General features: G+C 34.9%; 1 pseudogene; it reads right to left on the bottom strand.

The window, feature by feature from the left end:
- Positions 1–14,412: 14,412 nt before the first annotated feature.
- Positions 14,413–20,910, bottom strand: part of LOC113255477 (trifunctional enzyme subunit beta, mitochondrial-like) — a 194,312-nt pseudogene continuing 187,814 nt past the window's right edge.

The raw sequence follows: 20,910 nt of genomic DNA, 5'->3' as shown, positions 1-20,910 counted from the left end.
CCTTAAAACTGTCAAGGTCATCAAAAAGTCTAACAGAATATCTCAGTCTATAAGACCCTACAGAAACATGATGACTGCAGTGAAAAAAATGGTATGTTGGGTGGGATCACAGAACAAATAAAGAGGACTAAATATTACTGAGATAAGTATTTGAAGTTATCAAAAATTTATCTGCTTATTTTTTCCTCAAGGCTTGATCAAAATATGTCATTTTATTCTTTAGCAGAACATATTGTATTTAATTCAAAATACTTATTTTTTTGCTATTATGACTTTCACAATTCACCCTTGATGCTGACTTTCTTCTTTAATAGCCATATTATAGGGAGAATACTACTTCTCTTGCAATACAAACACTTCACAGCTGAAAGATTTAAAATAAACCAAGCAATTACATATTTCAAACATACCAAAGCAAAAACAGTGCAGAAGAAATTTGGGGTATCATTTTATTCTATTTTGGATCATTCTGAAGTGTTCTTACATTTCTTCAGACATTAAAAATCCTTCATTAAAATTTATACATTGATTTGTTGCTGTTTTCAGCAAAGGCATAAAGAAATTTGGGGTACAAGAATAAATGATTTGAAAAATAGGTTCGATGATACATATGTAAAATCATCTTATACTTTTCTGTGGGATAATTGAGTGAAAGTTGTCACACAGGCATGCATGCAAGCACACCAACACATATAAATATACACAATTTTAGACACTCATTATGCCTTAATCTAAAAAATAATCTAATGCTGACTACAAGATTATATGAGTTTGTTTGTTTGCTTGTTTGTGTGTCTGTGTGTTTTGGATATCTTCAGATGCTAGGACTTGGGACAATTATAACCTATGGAACCACAAGAACGCATCTACACTCTACCTTGAATTCTATTGTGGAGAGCAAGTGTACCAGTTTTCCTGATCTGCACGTAAACAAAACTTAAATAATGGAACTTCAATACAGAGGAGTTTACGGTTAATGTCCAGGAGCAACCCAACAAAAGAGAGAGGGAAATAATATCAATATCAAAAATGAATGGTGCAGGGGCGCCTGGGTGGCACAGCGGTTAAACATCTGCCTTCGGCTCAGGGCGTGATCCCAGCGTTATGGGATCGAGCCCCACATCAGGCTCCTCTGCTATGAGCCTGCTTCTTCTTCTCCCACTTCCCCTGCTTGTGTTCCCTCTCTCGCTGGCTGTCTCTATCTCTGTCAAATAAATAAATAAAAAATCTTAAAAAAAAAAATGAATGGTGCTGGACATCTCTACAGATCCAGAGACTTTAAAATGACAATAGGAAATATTATGAACAACACCACACATCAATGAATCAAATGAAAGGATTCCTTAAAAAACAGAAACTACCAAAACTCACCCAAAATGAAACAGAAAATCTGAATTATACAATAATTATTAAACATGTTAAATTCATCACTAAAAAACATTATGATATATAAATGTCTAGACTGAGACGGTATCACCAGAAAACTCTAACAAACATTTAAGAAAGAAACCACTAATTCTATACAGTATCTTCCAGAAATTTGAGCTCTTTTTTATGAACACAGATGCAAAACTTCTCAACAAAGTATTATAAGCAAACCCAATCCATTAATACAAAAATGAATAATATGCTACAACCCTTAACAATATATGAATGGTTCAATATTCAAAATTCACATATGCAACCAACACTATTACTAGCATTAAGAAGAAAAAATATAAAATCATATCAATTTCGATGAAGAAAAAAAAGCATTCATCTGTATTATACATATATTTATGGTAAAATGTCTCCACAAAACAGTTGTAGAAAGGAACATTTTTAACCTGAGAAAGGGTGTTTGCAGAAAACCTACAGTTAACATTACACTTGACAGTGAAAGGTTAGATTATTTCATCCTAAGTTTGGGAAAAAGGCATTGATATTCTTTCACTACTTATATCCAACACCATACAAGAAGTGCTATCTAGTATAAAAGGGAAGAAAAAGAAATAAAAATTATCCATATAAGGAAGGAAGAAATAAAACTGCTCTTATTTATAGACAACATGATTGTATACTGAGAAAACATTAAGGAATTTAACAAAATTTTTTGAACTAATAAGTGAGTTGAACATCACTTCAGGAAGTTTTACATAAATGAAACAATCAGGGGTGCCTGGATGGCTCAGTTGGTTAAGCGTCTGCCTTCGGTTCAGGTCATGATCCCAGGGTCCTGGGATCGAGTCCCACATCTGGCTCCCTGCTCAGTGGGGAGCCTGCTTCTCCATCTGCCTGCCTCTCTCTGCACTCATGCTCTCTCTCTCAAATAAATAAATAAAATCTAAAAAAAAAAAAATCATGTACTATGCTCATGGACTGCAAGACTTCATACAGTCAAGATGTTAATTCTTAAATTGTTCAGTAGATTTAATGAAATTTCAATCCAAATTCTACAAGGTTTTGTAGATTTTAATAAACCGATCCTGAAATCTATATTGAAGGGCAAAGGAAATAGTTAAAACAATTTTGAAAAAGAAAAATAAAATCACACTACTCAACTTTAAGTGTTACTATAATGCCACAGTAATTAAGATATAAAAATTCTGGCAAAAGAAAAAATAAATAAAATAACACAGATAATGGAACAGAAAAGAGAGTCCTGAAATAGACCTATACAAATATAGCCATTTAATTTTACAAAGCTGAAAACCAAAGCAATAGAAAATGATAATATTTAAATAATACTTAGCAATGAAAAGGAGTAAAGTATTGATACTTGCAATAACAGATGAATCTGAAATTCATTATGCTGAGTAAAAGGAATCATTCTCAATATGTTACATACTATATGATTCTATTTTATGTCATTCTCAATAAATACTGTAATGGAGAACAGATTAGTGGTTGGCATGGGTTAGGCATGAGAAGGGGGTTTAATTATAAAGGGATGCACAAGGCAGATTTGGGGACTAATGCACCTGGTTTGTATCATCACTTTATGGCGGTTACATGAATTTATACATGTGTTAAGTTCACAGTCCTGTATGCAAAAAAAAAAAAAAAAAAGCAACTTTATGCTAATTTTAAAAAACAAAATTCTAAAATAAAAGATTGTTTCAATGGGGGAAGTGGATAGAGCTTAAATATGTAATTGACAATGAGGATATTATTTTTACTATAGTAATTTCTAGAGTACATTTTTGTTATAGTAGTAAACTCAGTAGAGCTTACAAAGCCTATAATAACAAAACTTAACATCCTTGTTTGCACTTCCAACCATGAACTGATAAGCAGCTCAATTTCTTCTCTTACTTGGGGTCATGACAATATACTTTCCTTGGGTACCATTCATATTTGTCAAGGACAAAAACAAATAAAAAACTTTGCAGAAAACTGATCAGCTAGCCACCCAGATGAGCATCTAATTTCCTATGCTATATGTGAAGTTGCTTTATATATCTGCAGCGGTAGAAGTCAAACTCTATCACATTACTACCAATTTAGTTGTATGTAAAGTACATATGACTCTGCATTATTTTTCTAATTTACATTTGTTATATAGCTTTTCTTTGGCAGTGTTGAGGGGAGCATTTGGTGTGTTTTTCTATTTTCTGATTTGCTTTTGTTCCTTCAGGATCCCTTTAATTCTCCACTTTCTCCTTTCTTCCTGTTCACTTCCGCATGTGTGTACATTATTGTTCCTTTTCTATTTATTGCCTAATCTCCCAGAAGCAATTGATATCTATGACTTCCAACTCAGTTATTGTAATTGTTCAAATGTTTTCCCGTTATCTCTCAGATTTGTTTTCAGTGGGTTTCTTCATGTTGAAAAAGGAATGTGTCTTTCTGGGATGATTTTGTCTAAGCCCCATCTCCCTTGAGAACTTGCACCCACCCCCATATCTTTTATCATTCAGTCTCTTCAGATTCCATGCTATCTCAACTCAGGGCTCTGGTATAAGCCATCTACTGGAATATCATGTTTATTTCTCTCCCTATACATAAATTGAGGATTACAGTAATCTCTGTCTCCTGATATGCTGAGATATGGGCTATGTTTAGTTTTATTTGCTCTCCTTGTTGATCTGTACGGTTTTATGGATAATATGCAGAGAAACTCAGGTTTAGTGAATTTTAGAATGACCTAGAAGGCAAAGACATAACATTTTTATTGGAGCAGAATTCTTGTTCATTTTAAGAAGTTTAAAAAATATAAAAATGAAAAGTAAAAACAACGTAAAGATAAATGTTGTGAATATTTTGATGCTTATCAGTATTTTATGACAAAATGCACAGATGTAAATATATACATATGTAAATATATTTTTCATAGCTTGTATCAGGTCATATAACTTTTGTGTATTTTTTCTCTTAATGCCATATTTTTAGAATATTCCTATGTTGTAACATTTTCAGCATGCTTTTCCATAGTATTTTATCAAATGTATCCTAGAAGTATTATTCATCATAGATTGCTACACATCAATATATTTATGCACACGATCTAAAAGTAATTTTAATGTTATTATAAGACAAACACAGAAACTACAGTGTATAAAGATTTATTCTCAAGTTCAATAGGTAATTAATACTGCTTTTCTTAGTAGTCAAAGTAGCTATATTTATTATTAAGAGATGGTTACCTATCTTGCTGGTCAGTAACAAGTGATGATTAATTATGGAATGCTTTATTTTACAAAAGACATTTTGAATACCTTTGAAAAATCTAGGGAAAATCCCATAAAACTGCAACAATTAACACTGCTGTGAAAATTTAAGAATGGATAAATTCTGCTGAGTTGCTGGGTTCATGATACCATCTGTTCAATCTATTTTTCAAACAATCTGTTCTAATACATTACTAAATATGTCTCCAGAACTCATATCCCACCCTCAGTAAGACATAGATTTCTTAGTGTGAAAACAATTTTTGTTACAACTTTATTAACTTAAATTCAGAATATGGCAATTAGCTCAGTCCTACTAAAATTCATAATCTTATTACCTTTAAGGAGATAGCCAACAGTTTATTTTTTACTTTGTTTCTTTTCATTGTTTGAAGAATCATTTTCTGTTATATTTCATCTGCTGTCAATATTCTATTTTTTGCACTAAGCATTAATATCTAAGTCACAGTTCTGCTTTCCAAATTTCATTGGAGAGGATGTTTGGAGAAAAGCTCTGACACTGGTACATTGGAACATGGGACATAGAGTTAAATCATGTTCCTTTTCCCACTTGAATCTGTGCCTGACAGAAATCTTGGGTGGCATATATCATCCCATCCCTCCATTTTCAGTCACCTTACCCATTCCTGTGATAAAGGACCTTTACAGTGGCTGGTTCACTGACTCGCTGTGTCTCCCACAGGGAGCACACAGGAAAAGCTCTAATCTAAACTGTAGGGGCTTAGAAAATAGTGGGCATAATCCCTGGTAGCACATGTCTCTGTTGGGTCTGCTCCAGATTAATGTAAAAACACATTAAAAACCAGTCTTCTCACAGAATGCAAAATGAGAATGGGGAAAACATCTATTGTTCTATTTCGTTCAGGCAACCATAGCAAAATATCACAGATCGGGTGTCTTAAACAACAGAAATTTATCTCCTCACAGTTATGAGGCTGAAAGTCCAAGATCAGGGTATCAGCAGGGTTGATTTCTCCTGAGGCTTCTCTCCTTAGCTTATAAATGGCCTCCCTCATGCTGCCTCTAGATTGTTGTAGACGGTTTTCCCTCTGTGTAAACGCACAGAGGTGTCTCTTTGTGTGTCCAAATTTTCTCTTCTTATTAAGTCACCAGTGAGACTGGTTTGGGGACCACCCCAATGGTCTCATTTTAACTTAATTGGCTCTTTAAATGTCCCATCTTCAGATACAGTCACATGCTGAGGCACTGATTAGGACTTCAGTACATGAATTTCAGGAAACACAATGCAGTGCATAATATCTATGTATCTATGTATCTATCCCTCCATCCATCTATCATCTACCTAATCATTTCTATTCTATCCCAACTACAGGTGTTTTGATCTAAAAAGGAACTTTTCCTTTCACCTACCTCCATTCTTTTCCTTGTCTTGCTCTAAGACAGTAGATCTTTAAAAATCCCCCTTTTCTTCCTCTTGATTTCCTGTGTCATAGCCTCCTCTTTCCAGTCACTTGGGAACATGAAGATAAGGGAATTTAAAATATATACTGACAATATTATTGTTCTTATGTATCTCCTCTTCTTGAAAATAAAACATCATACATATTAAAACATATAAATTTATATTTATATATGTAATGGTCCTTGTATTTCTAAAATATTTCTGATACCTTCTGAAATAATATAAATAGTGGAAAACAAATATATTAGCAATCTACAAAACATAGTAAACTGCATATATAAATTATAAGTAAGCAAGAAAATGGTATTTTAAAACTTTTTAGTGATTTCAACATTTTTAAAACCCCAACAATTCTTTGCTTTATAATATGAAAAAGCACTTTAGATGATATCAAATAATTCTTCAAATCTCAAGAGGAATTACACATTTTCCCCTTGAGTAGATAAATGTTCATCTTAATCTCCTGGGTATGGTTTCCTATAGTAATCTCCACTTTTCCCACATCTCAATGGTATCTTTCAACATAGTTTAAAGTTTTTAATACACTGTGAATTTCAGTAATTGAGTTTGCCTCAAACACTAAATTATATTATGTGAGAATATGTACAAGGATTAAAAATAACAAAGAGGATTTTAAATACATAAAGCTATCAGATCTAACTCTACTTCAGAATTTTCATCTTTATTGTTAAGTTGTTAATATTGTGCAAATGCCTTAAACTGAGCATTGCTTAATAAGAAAAATATTCTCATCCTGTTAAGGATAAATTAATTCAGCTTAAATGATAGCAGATTCATTTAAATAAGAATAATTTTGACTATAAACTGAGAGAAAATATAGTTTTAAAATGGGTAAGGTTTTGAATCCAGACTAATACTAAAACAAACCAAAAAGACTTTACCCAAGAAGACAGATTGAACACACAACGATCATTCTATATTGCAGTAATAATTTCTGTGCAAAATGTTTTTAACATCATATTAACAAATATTCCTAAATTTTACATAACATTTTAAATGTTCCTAAACCAGAAAAGATGCAAAATCATACAGATTACTTATTCTTTACCTATTTATAAAGTACAGAGTTGTCATAATTGGGTAATGAGAACCAAATAAGTTAATCACAGTTTAACAAAAGATAACAGAGTTTTCAGCACCTTATAAACGGCCAACAAGGAAACATTTGTACTAAGGTGTGACATATGCAACTCTTTTTGCAACAATAGATAGATAAAATAGACAGATGATAGCTAGACAGACAGATAGAAAGATAGATAATGGATAGTAGGTAAATAGGCAGTAGAAAGATAGGTAGGTAACAAATGGTTGGATAGATAAATATGTAAGAAGAAACTGAAGCAATATAGTCTTTGAAAATGTCTTAGGAATTTAGTATTTAGAAATCCTAAATACTTAGATGTGTGAAAGGGATAAGAGGAAACAGCCAGGTGCTAGTAATGTTTTCTTCCCCCATGTTTGGGAATTAGAACTGCTTTCACTGAAAAGCAGAAAGATTAGAATGAGTATATAAAGACAAAAACTGGTCACAACAGCATTTACAGAGACCTTATTTCTCAAGTCCTTAGTTCTGTTAGGAATACTTTTTGCCAAGTAATTGTTCTCCAATAATGTGAGAGCTATTAATTTATAAATGACCATTTTCCCCTAAATTTGTCGTTCCTTTTTTCATTGAACTACCAGTAGTTTCCTTAATCACATAGCACTTCCTTAATAGTGAAATAAATAGGTTTATATTTTCTGATGGAATAGCTAGCATCCATAAAAAAGGCAAGGAAGGAATGTCCACCTTTCCTTTGGGGCAATTATATAGATTGTCGCCAGCAAGCATGTGCTCTCCAGGCTTCCTGAAATATTGATTGCTGTAATGGGTTTTTAACCGATGTGCCATTTTCCCACAAGACAAATTAAAGATCTCAAGAACAAGACTGACCAATCTCTGCATAGGTGCTCTGGAGACTACGATGGGAGGTGTCTTATGGCAAAAAGAAAAACTTCAGAGGAGTATAGAGGTCTTCCAAATCTTATTAAAACAGGGACTTTGGCAATCAGTTGGCTTCCTCAACACCATAAATTGGGAAATTCTCTGGTTGCTGCCCCCTCTACTTTCAAGCTAAATCCAACAATTCACACTCCTCTTTATCTCTTTTCCAATCCTGCATTTACTTAATATAAACTACATGCCCAGCATGAGGTTTTTTCCCTCCCCGTCCCCTCTTAAAACTACTTTTCATTTTCTCTTAAATGTGTGATTTAAAAAAAAATGTGTTGTTATATTAAGACTGTATTTTGTTCAAAGCAGTTTTAGTTTCCCAAAAAAATTGAGAGGAAGGTACAGCGGTATCCCAATCCCTGCCCCACACATGTACAGCTTCTCCATTATCAACATCCCTGAGTGGTACATTTGTTACAATTGGTGAACCTACACTGACACATCTTAATCACCGAAAGCCCATAGTTTACATTGATTTGCTCTTGGTGTTGTATATGCTAGCTATGGATTTTGTAAGTGTATAATATCATGTATCCATTATTATGATATGAAACAGAGCATTTTTACTGCCGTAAAATCCCCTCTGCTCCACCTCTTCATCCTTCTCTTCCCTCTCCCCACCTGCAACCCCTAATCTTTTTTACTGTCTCCATTGTATTTGCCTTTTCCAGAATGTCATAGAGTTGTGATGCTCTTTCACAGAGCAGAAGTTTGTCAGTTTAATGATGTATAGCTTACCAATTCTATTTTTCACTGATTAAGACTTTAGTGTTGCATCTATAAAGTTACCACCATACCCAAGGTAAACTAACTTTCCTCTTATGTTATCCTATACTTAGATACGTGATGTGTTTTGAGTTAATTTTTGTGAAGGATATAAGGTCTGTGTCTAGTTTTTTTTTTTTTTTTTTTTTTTTTTTTTTTTGCATACAGATGTCCAGTTGCTCCAGCACCATTTGTTGAAGAGATGGTCTTTGCTCCATAGTACTGCCTTTGCTCCTTTATAAAAAATCAGTCAACTATATTATGTAGGTCTCCTGTGCTATTTTGTTCCACTGATCAATTTCCTGTTTTTTCCACCAATTTCATGCTTCCTTAAGTACTGTAGATTATAGAAAGACTTGAAGTCAGGTAGTGTCATTCTCTACCTCTGTTCTTCAATATTTTGTTGGCTATTCTGGGTCTTTGACTCCCCATATGAACTTTAGAATTAGTTCGTCCATATCCCCAAATAACTTGCTGAGATTTTGATTGGGATTGCATTGAAACTATAGGTCATGATAGGAAGAGTGAACATACTGACAATATGGAGTCTTCCCGTACATGAACACGGGCCATCTTTCCATTTATTTAGTTTTTCTTTTGTATTGTTCACCAGGCTTCCTGGTGTTTTCCAGGCTTCCTTATAGTTTTCCTCATATAGATCTTATATATATTTTGTTAGATTTATAACTATTTCATTTTTTGAATGCTAATGTAAATGGCACTGTGTTTTTAATTTCAAATTCTACTCATTCAATTACCTGTTCTATTTGTTTAACTGCTACTCTGTATCTACTTGCTGATATACAGGAAAGCAATTGACTTTTGTATAATAATGTCTACTCTCCAACCTTATTATTATTATTATTATTTTAAAGATTTTATTTATTTATTTGACAGAGAGAGACAGCCAGCGAGAGAGGGAACACAAACAGGGGGAGTGGGAGAGGAAGAAGCAGGCTCCCAGCAGAGGAGCCTGATGTGGGGCTCGATCCCATAATGCCGGGATCACGCCCTGAGCCAAAGGCAGATGCTTAACGACTGAGCCACCCAGGCGCCCCCCTCTCCAACCTTATTATAATCACTTATTAGTTTTAGGAATTTTTTGCCAATTCTTTCAGATTTTTTACAGGGATGACCATGTCATCTACAAAGATAATCTTATTTCTTCATTTCTAATCTATATATCCTTTATTTCCTTTTCTTGTCTTACTGTATTAGCTAGAACTTTCAGAATAATTTTTTTAAAAAGAATGGTGAAAGGAGACATCCTTGCCTTGTTCTGACCTTAGTGGGAAATTTTTGGGTTTCTCATTAAGTATGATGCTAGCTGTAGGGTTTTTGTAGATACTCCTAATTCAGTTGAGGATGTTTGGCTCTATTTCAGTTTACTGAGAGCTTTTTTTGTTTTGTTTTTCTTTCTTTTTTTTTTTAAATAAACGGTGGTTGGATTTTAGCAAATACTTCTTCTACATCTATTGATACAGTCATGTGATTTTGCTTTTTTGGTCCAAAAAAAAAAAAAAATCATGTGATTTTGCTTTTTTGATTAAATTAATTGGCTTTTGAATTTCTAAACCTGCCTTACATATCTGGGATAAATCCCACTTGGTTGTGGTGTATAATTCTTTTTATACATTGATGGATCCAATTTGCTAATATTTTGTTGAGAAGTCTTGATCAAGAGAGATACCGATCTGTAGTTTTCTCGCAGTATCTTTGTTTGATTTTGTTATTAGGGTGATGCTGGCCACAAGGAATGAATTAGGAAGTATTCTCTCTACTTCCATCCTCCAAAAAACATTGCATAGAACTGGTAAAATTAATTCCTTAAGTTTTTTTTTTTTTTTAAGATTTTCTTTATTTATTTGAGAGAGAGAGAGCACAATCAGGGGAAGCAGCAGGCAGAGGGAGAGGGAGAAACAGGCTCCCCACTGAGCAGAGAGCCCAATGTGTGCCTTGATCCCAGGACCCTGGGATCATGACTTGAGCTCAAGGTAGACGCTTAACTGACTGAGCCACCCAGGTGCCCCATTCTTTAAGTTTTTGGTATAATTCATCAGTGAACACACCAGGGCCTGGTGTTTCCTGTTTTAGAAAATTGTTAAATATTAATTCAATTTCTTCAATAGATACAGGGCTATTCAGATTGTCTATTTTTCTTGTGTGAGTTTTGGCAAATTATGTCTTTGAAGGGATTGGCCTAGGGTGCCCGTGTGGCTCAGTTGGTTAAGCGTCTGCCTTTGGCTCAGGTCATGATCCTGGAGTCCCAGGATCAAGTCCCTCATCGGGCTCTCTGCTCAGTGGGGAGTCTGCTTCTCCCCCAGACCCTCCCCCTCTCATGTTTTTTCTCTTTCTCAAATAAATAAATAAAATCTTTAAAAAAAAAAAAGGAATTGGCCCATTTCATCTAGTTGCCAAATTTCTGGGCATGGCATTGTTCATAGTACTCCTTTACTATCTTTTAATATTTATGGGGTCTGTAGTGATGTCCCTTCTTTCATTTCTGATGTTAACAATTTGTGTCCTCCCTTTTTCCCTTAGTTAGGCTGGCTAAAGGCTTATTGATTTATTTTTTCAAATAAACAGTTTTTGGTTTTGTTAATTTAATCTATTGATTTCCTATTTTAAATCCCATTGATTTCTGTTCTAATTATTAGTATTTCTTTTCTTCTGCTTACTTTGGATTTAACTTGCTGTTCTCTTTCTGTTTTCTTAATATGGGAATTTAGATTATTTTAGATCTTTCTTCTTATACATATAGTGCTATAAATTTCCCTATAAATATTGCTGTAGCTGCATCCCACAAGTTTTGATAAGTTCTTTCTTCTTTTTCATTTAGGAAAAAAAATATTTTTAAATTTCTCTTGAGAATTCTTTTTTGACCTATGTATTAAAGGGATACCAGGGAGATATTGTAGGTTCAGTTCCAGACCACTGCAATAAAGCAAATATCATAATAAAATGAGTCAAATGAAGTTTTTAGTTTCCCAGTGTGTACAGAAGTTATGTTTATTCCATATTGTAGTCTATTAAGTGTGCAATAGCATTATGTCTTAAAAAATATATATACCTTAATTAAAAAATAATTTTTTGCTAAAAAGCACTAACCGCCATCTGAACTTTTAGTGACTTATAATCACTGATCACAGATCACCATAACAAATATAATAATAATGAAAAAGTTTATGTGGTAAAAGTTACCAAAATTGGATAAAGAGACATATAGTAAGCAAATGCTGTTAGAAAAACAGTACCCATAGACTTGCTTGATGCAGGGTCACCACATACCTTCAATTTATAAAAAATGCATTATCTATGAAGTACAATAAAATGAAGCAGAATAAAATGAGGTATGTCTGTATTGAGAAGTGTGCTGGTTAGTCTCCACATATTGTGGGATTTTCCTGTTATCTATTTTTGATTTCTGGTTTAATTCCATTTTGATCTAAGAGTAGAAGTGACAGGATTTCTTTTCTTTTAAATTTGTTAAGGTGTGTTTTATGGGCAAGAATGTGGTTGATATTCATGAATGTGAAGCTTAAAAAGAATATGCATACTGATGTTGTTGTCGAATTTAGTCTATAGATGTCAGTTACATACAGTTGATATGGTATTGTGTTCAACTATGTCCTTAGTAATTTTCCGCCTGCTGATCTGTCCATTTCTGAGAGAGGGTTCTGGAAGTCTCCAACTATGATAGTGGATTCATCTATTTATCTTTGTAGTTCTGTTAGTTTTTGCCTCTCACAGTTTGATGCTCTGTTGTTAGGCATATACACATTAAGAATTGTTATGTCTTCTTGGGGAATTGACCTCTTTGCCATTATATAATGTCCTTCTTTAACTGTAATAAATTTCTCTTTAAAATCTGCTATCTGAAATTAATATAGCTATTTCTGCTTTCTTTTGATACGTATTAGCATACTGTATTTTCTCCATACATTTACTTCTAAATTGTATGTCTCTTTATATTTAAAATGTTTTTCTTGGGGCACCTGGGTGGCACAGCGGTTAAGTGTCTGCCTTCGGCTCAGGGCGTGATCCCGGCATTATGGGATCGAGCCCCACATCAGGCTCTTCCGCTATGAGCCTGCTTCTTCCTCTCCCACTCCCCCTGCTTGTGTTCCCTCTCTCGCTGGCTGTCTCTATCTCTGTCGAATAAATAAATAAAATCTTTTAAAAAATAAAAAATAAAAAAAATAAAATGTTTTTCTTGTTGACTTCATGAAATTGGATCTTGCTTTTTATTCACTCTGAGAATCTTTACCATTTAAATGGTGCATTTAGACCATTGGTTTTCAGTGATATTGATATATTTGGGCTCATATCTTCCATATGTGTCACTGTTTTCTATTTGATGCTCTTATACTTTGTTTCCATTCTTATCTTCTACTCTTTGTCTGCCTTTTGTGGTTTTAAATTAGCATTTTATAGAATTTAATTTTTCTCATTTCTTAGCATATAGAATATATTTTTTTCTGTTTGTCCTAGGGTTTGCAATAGATATTTACAGCTAATTTAGGTCCACTTTCAAATGACTGTATACCACTTCATCAGTAGTGTGAGTACCTTATTACAAAATAAACCTAATTCCTTCTTTTTGTTCTTTGTATAATTGCTGTCATTCTTTTTACTTATAAATAAGCATACAGAAGCATATATGATGAGGCGCCTGGGTGGCACAGCGGTTAAGCGTCTGCCTTCGGCTCAGGGCGTGATCCCGGCGTTGTGGGTTCGAGCCCCACATCAGGCTCCTCTGCTATGAGCCTGCTTCTTCCTCTCCCACTCCCCCTGCTTGTGTTCCCTCTCTCACTGGCTGTCTCTGTCTCTGTCAAATAAATAAATAAAATCTTTAAAAAAAAAAGGAAGCATATATGATATATACATAAGCATACACACAGGAATACATTGTTGATGTTATTATTTTGAAAAATTTATCTGTTGGATCAACTAAGAATAAGAGAAAAGTTTTTATTTTATTCTCACTTATTCTTTTTCGAAGCTCTTCCTTTATGTAGATCTGAGTTTCCGACCTACGTTATTTTCATTGTCTCTAAAAAACTTTTTTAGAGACAATACCTCTCCACTTTGTTTAGATTCTGAATTATCTTTCCATAATTAAGTTAATTTAGGCACACTGGTTTGTATTTCATAGAAAACAGTTATCTTTAGGTTACATATAGGAATGAGTATAATTTGCAAATATTACAAAGATGATTCCCAATCTCAGCTAACCTCTCTCCCAAACTGCAACCACTAATTTAGTCTTCAATGAAAATAAAGACCAAAAGCAAATGCTTAAGCCTATTACTATGTGACATTCTAGTGGCTAAGTAATCTCCAAAAGAGCAGTAAGCCATGATTATTGGAAAGTTCAGAATATTAGCAAAGCCTTAACTGCAAAGCATTTAACAGAGGGCCACAAATTTTGTTTTCCTAAGAGGAGCTAGAAATTATAGATATTATGCAGTAATGCATGGAAATGGCATTACCTAGTGTGAGTGTTGCAGAGAAACTCCAGGTCACCTCTTCCTGATCTATTATTTTTCATAAGCTTCTACTATCATAGCATGGTCCTGCTCTCCAGCTGTATAGGCACTCACTAGGGAATACTGGCCTCCTTCCTTCTGTAATCTGTTGACAGTTTCCATGACCAACCTGCAGCCAGTGGCTCCAAATGGGTATCTCAGGGACCGACATCCACCCTAGTTGTTAAACTTCTTTAAAGTAGGCGATCCAACCTTGGTTTTCCTAACCATGTATTTTTGTGCAAACAAATCAGAATCCATGGCTTTCAAATTAGCCAAAATCTGACCTGAGAAAACTTCCTGAAATTCAAAAGCATCAATACCAGTTAATCCTGCCTTCTCTAAAACTTCTGGAATAGCATATGTTGTCTGAGTAAAAGATGATCTTTTGGATCCTGAGATACTTACACAAAATCCCTCAAAAATGTCCTCCATTTATAACCCGTGGCCAGAGCTTTTTCCTCTGCCATAATCAGCACTGCTGATTCACCATCGGTCAGGAAAGAAGAATTTGCAGCTGTCGCTGTACCACAGGGCTTGATGAATGCAGGTTTTTGTTTGGCCATCTGCTCCAGGGAGAAAGGATGAATGCAATTATCTTTGGTAACTGTATTTTTTCTTGGTACTCTTTAGGATACAAGTTGGGAAAGGAGTCCTTCATCCTGGGTCCTTACGGTCAGGCTGTGGAAACAAAGTACATACTCATCCTATTTCAGTCAGAAAAAGCAAAGGCAGTGACCAGTTGGTCTGCAGAGTGCCCATCGTCTCACCAGAGGGTGCTCAAGTGGTAAGAAATTCAATCCAAATGTAGAGGTTAAAGATAGTGGCTGACCCAGAGTCTTGGCCTTATTGAGATCAAGAATCATTTTCCTTATTTTCTTTGAATGACGAATAGCAATGTCCAACATTAACTCTACACCACCTCCCACAATTGCATCAAAATGGCCAGAAACAAACCAGCCAACAACACCTGTGGTCCTGGCTTGGTTGGCAGAGATGCAAGCTAGTATGAGCAGGATTCTTGTCAGAGAAGCCGGCTCAAGGGCAGTCTCTCTACCACATTGCTTGTTTTCACTTCCTGTATAATCGTGCCAAAGATGATATAATCAACAACTTCATTTGGAACACTGGTCTGATGCATCAAACCTGAAAGTGCTGTTCTAGCCAAATCATGCAGTGTCACATCTTTATATGAAGTGCCTGATAGCAAAGGAGTGCAAACACCACCCACCACCACGATATTCCTTATGTGTATCGGGATTTGACTACAGTCTTCTTCGAGTCTCCCAGTTCATAGCTGGGAGGAAGAGTTCAGTGTTCTTGCTGAAAATGTGAGGGCCTTTTTTTTTTTTTTTTTTTTTTGGTAGCAGGAAGATTTTTAAATGTGTAAATCAAGATGGAAATCATCCTGAAATCCCCTCACCTTAGTTTCCGCCATTCAGGCTCCTGCCCAGGTAAAGGTCCAGAACGCAGTGACAGGACTCAAAACGACCAAGAGCCGGTGGGCCTAAAAAGGACCCCTCCCACCAGCCAGCGTCTTCTTGGGCTTCCGGGTCCTGGAGGGCTGTCCGTTGACTGCCTGACTAAAAACCCAGCATCTCTCCACGGGCCCCCTTCCTTCCACTGGAGAAAGAGTCCTTTACACCGCGTTCGCCTGAAATGAAGAGCAGGAGGAAGCGTCCCCGCGACAGCGCAGCTTCAGGGGTTTTCGTCAGGAAGTGCACGGGAGCCTGGCTGAAGTGTGTGACACGAGAAGAAAAGTCCTCTGCGGGTAGCCTCGACTGGAAGCGTTTGCACTTCCGTCCCCTTTGGGTGGAACTGGTGGCCTGCAGCGCAGTTAGCAAGCAGCCTCAGCCACTTCGCTGTCTCCAGGATGCTCCTCTGCTCAGGGGAGGCCAGCCGAGGGCACCCCGGAGTCCTGGCCAGAACGCCTGTGGAGACCCAGGCGACCCCCAAACCCCACCCATGTAAAGAACTGTTTTTAACATTTCTTTCAAGACGAATCTCCTGGCCACAAATTCCATCAGTTTTTGTTTGTGTGAGGAAGTGTTTATTTTCTCCTTCACTTTTGAAGGATAATTTCATAGGGTACAGAATTCTAGCTTGGTGGGTTTTTTTTTTTTTTCTCTCTCTAAACATTTAAACATTTCACTCTATTCTGTTCTTGCTTGCATGGTTTCTGAGAGGTTGGATGTAATTTTTATCTTTGTTCCTCTGTAGGTAATATGCTTTTTTTGTTTCCTAGGACTTCTTTCAGGATTATTTTCTTCACCTTTGGTTTTCTGTAGTTTGAAAATGATATGCCTGGGTGTGGGTGTTTTGTTTTGGTTTTGGGGGTTTTTTTGGCATTTATCCTACTTCATTTTCTCTGAGATTTGTGGATCTGTGGGTTGGTGTCTGACATTAATTTAGGGAGATTTTCAGTCATTGCTGTTTCTTCTGTTCCTTTTTTTCTTAAGTTTTAGTTAGCAAGTTTCCTGGAGTATTTAAAAATGGTTCTGCCCTTCCTCCCCCACCAACTCCCACCCCTAAAGAAGACCAAGGGAATTTTTCTCTGGTATTTACTGTGAGAACCTGGTAGAGTTCCCTGAAGTAAATCTTACCAGAGTTGTGGAGACCCTTCTAATGACTGGATTCCCTGGGAGCTTGTAACTCAGACTTGTCCACACTGAGCCTCCAGCAGTTCTTTAGTTATAGTTCTGAAGTTTCCTACCCTCCCTTCCCACTCAGGTTCTCATGGTGGTTTCATCTTGGTATCTCAGCTCAGGTTACCTGAGATTCCTTGTGTTCTGTCTGTCTCTCCAGTCTTGGGGACAGTGGTTTACCCTGTGCCCTCCCCTCTTTTAGGGATCCAAGAAGAGTTGATTTTTCAGTTTGTTTAGCTTTTTACTTCTTGTTAGGACAGCATGACAACTTTTAAGATCCTTATTTGCAGAACCAGAAACGGGACCTAAATATGTCAGTTTAACATATAATTGCTTGCTCATGATTTAATGCTTATATAACAAGATCTACATTCCTCCCTTGCTAGAGATATTGCAGTGCTGCACCAGTATTTCCTAAGTCAGGAGTCTAAAGTCATTCTGGACACTCAGTCCTCCTATTTCCTCTCCCATAAGAGAACAGAAAACACTAGGAGAAACTGTTTTTTAGGGATTTTTTTTCTCTGCATCCAGTTGTGAAACAATGACCTTTACCCTTTTCTCCATTATTTGTCTGCTTAGAAACTGAGTATATTTTAAATATCTCTTGTTCCCAGAAGCTCGCTGGTAAATAGCTTAACATTGTGTGTATGTGTCTTTGTGTGCATGTGTGCACATGTGTGTGTGTATGTGTGTGTGGTGTGGAGTGGAGTAGAGAGGAGCACAGAGCAGGAAGGTTAAGTTATTCTTGTATTATAAATCTTTACACGTTGTTCCCAGCTCTCAACCCCTTGCTACTCCTAAAATTATGGATCAGATGGATAACAATTCTTTTCATCTCTTGTCTGCAAATAGCTCAGAAATAGACTTTTTAAATATTGAAAGGTTAAACTTCTTTCTCACTGGGGGCAAGACAAAGGAGAGAAGAGAGAAATTCTGAGAATGTTTGTGAAGTCAAACCTAATGATTCTGTGATTTCACAAGGGTCAAACCTATAGTCTCCATGAAACTCAGAACAGTATCACCAGGCTTCTGCCCTGGTCCATACTCTGTTGTCCCAAAATGTACTAAAAACTGGTTAGTATCAAATACCAATTACTGAAGAAAGTTTGTTTGTTAAAAAATAGGTACATAATTTAGTCTGTCTGCTTATAAAAATGTCATGATGGTGGTGAATAGGTATAATGTCACTATATATTACTAGAACAATCATTTAATTTTTATGTTGTAGAATATATTTCTTGTTTGCTTTGTGAAAGTTTAATTTTTAACACAATTTTATTTGCATATCTTTTTGTCTCTTCTTCTAGAGAAATTAAACATTAGTGTTTCTGCCTTATTGATTTGCAAAAAATAGTGCTAGCCAGTAGCTCTGCACACTCACCAGTGTGCTATGTCCATTATTTTACTGGACTTAAGGGACCATTTTAAGCATTTATCACCCTGTGCTGTTATTCAGCAAAATGCTATGACAGTATTTGTATAGCATACAGAGACCTAAAGAACCCTGTGTGGTGTTTTTCACTCTGATTGATTTTGGGTATATAACTGCTCTCCAATGGATAAAAAGCAAGAAAGTAATTTTGTTTAAACCAAATAGCTCTCAATGAAAGTGATCATTGTATTTCCTTATAGGAAAAGAAAGGAGGTCCAGGGGATTTTTCAGTGATGTCTATTCACTTAATCCCTTACCAAATAAGCTTATAAAAATCAAGGAACTGATTCTTCTCACTCCCAGTACACACATTTTATTTAAACACACGTCAATAAGCCACTCACCTGGAAAAAACCAATGTGAACGTTAAGTATAGAAAGATGTATATATGTGATCTTTGTCTAGATGCATATGGTCATATTTTAGAAAATAGAAATCATACTGCATATTTAAGTTTTATATTATAATTTCATTATACATTATACATTATAACTTCACTGAGCTAAATATTGGAAACGTTTTCATGTTTTCCTTAAAATGCCTGCTATAATAGAGCTTTAATATAGAGTTGTATTAAAATTTATTAAGCTAAGCTATTGAACTATATGCTATTTCTAAATTCTCATAATCACAACAGTGTTTCAGTACATGTCCTTTTATGTAAGTATATTACTAACTTCTTAAGAATAAAGTTATAGAAAAGAGATTTCTGCAAATAAGTCATTTTATATTTTTTGGCATAGTCACCAGTCTTGGTATTAGTATTATATTTGATAAATAATTATCTTTTCAAAGGACAAATATAAAAATGATGTTTTCATTTGAATTATTTTTATTAAATGCAAAGAAAATAAATTTAGTATGGTTAAGTGTTATATTTTTTTATCCATCTGCTCATTACCTTTCCCCAGTTTCAACTGGAGCATTCATTGTTTTTATATAACTTCAAATTATTTTCATAGTATGCTAGTTATGGGGCAAATAGTCTCCCTCATATTCCTTTTGTTTTTTGTTTCTGTTAAGTTTATCTTCACATTGAAAACTTCACATACTGATTTCTATCAACTATTTTTTGAAGTACATTTTTATTTGCATTCAATTTGAAAGCCTCTTTCTGTCCCAAGACCAGGTACATGCATATTGTAACTTATATTTTCTATTAACTTAACATTTATTTTTTATTTTTAATTTTTGCTCCTTTAAAATGTTTGAAATGTACACTGCTGTATGTTGTAAGGTAGAGCTTATTTTTTGAAAGCTTATTTTTCTCTTTTTTCTATCTCGTAATTATAAAGGCCCCCTTGATCAAGTTTTATTTATAAATATATATTTACTTTTTTTCTATGAAGTTTATGTTGTCAAATTACTTTATAAAATTTCATTGGATTTTTAATGGAATATTATTAAATATTTACATAAATTTGGTAATCATTATCTTTAAATGTCAGGTTTTTTTATATTGTCAAATCTTTCATATTTCAGTAAAATTTATATAACAATTTTCCAGCTTTTTTGTTTTTCAAAGTCATCTGTATTTTTAAATCCAGAATAGAATCTGTAATTTCCATTTATTTTAATATGCTATATTATTTTCCACTTATTTTGATATAGAATATTATTTTTCCTCATTTGTCATTGCTGCCATTAATTATATAAAGTCATTTTTTTAATTGTTACCCAACCATGTTTTCCTGCAGTAAACTAAACTTGATCAACTTTAAAAAGATATATGATATGAATTTAATTTTTTATAAGAGTTCTACTTCAATATTGATAAATTTGCTTAAGCTGTGGATTTCATATTATGATAATATTTTCCAGGTTTGGTATCAATTGTGAACGTAATATGAGAAGCTTTTTGTTTTTTCTAAGTTGTGCTTATGAAATGGTCATTAAATGTTTCTTCAAATGTTGAAGTAGTATGTTTTGGAGCTCCTGGGCGGCTCAGTTAGTTAAGCAGCTGCCTTCGGCTCAGGTCATGATCCCACGGTCCTGGGATGATGCCCCACATCAGGCTCCCTGCTCAGCAGAGGAGTCTGCTGCTTCTTCTCCCCCTCCCTCTCCCTCTGCCCTTCTCCCTGCTTGTGCTCTCTCTCTCACTCACCCTCTCTCTCAAATAAATCAATCCTAAAAAAAATGTTGAAGTAGTATTTTTTAAATTGGCTGGTAATCTTCACCTTTAATTGTAGTAATATTTCTGAAAACTTTAATTTTATTTTTTCTTATTCTGTTTATTTTTGGATTTCTCCTTGAGACGATATAATTTGTCGATTTATATTTTATATAAAACAATCTCTTTTCAGCATTTATTAGTATATAATTATGCAGAAAACTTATCCATAATTGAAACTACTTATGGTTCTGCACGGTACCTGTCAGGCCCCTTTGGGTTCTAGAGGCAACATATCCACATCTGGTAATACTACTTCAGCC

The sequence above is a fragment of the Ursus arctos genome, unplaced genomic scaffold (assembly GCF_023065955.2).
Source record: "Ursus arctos isolate Adak ecotype North America unplaced genomic scaffold, UrsArc2.0 scaffold_11, whole genome shotgun sequence".
Taxonomy (NCBI): domain Eukaryota; kingdom Metazoa; phylum Chordata; class Mammalia; order Carnivora; family Ursidae; genus Ursus; species Ursus arctos.
Note: the sequence above shows the minus strand (reverse complement) of the source record. Positions and strands in the feature narration are given on the sequence as shown.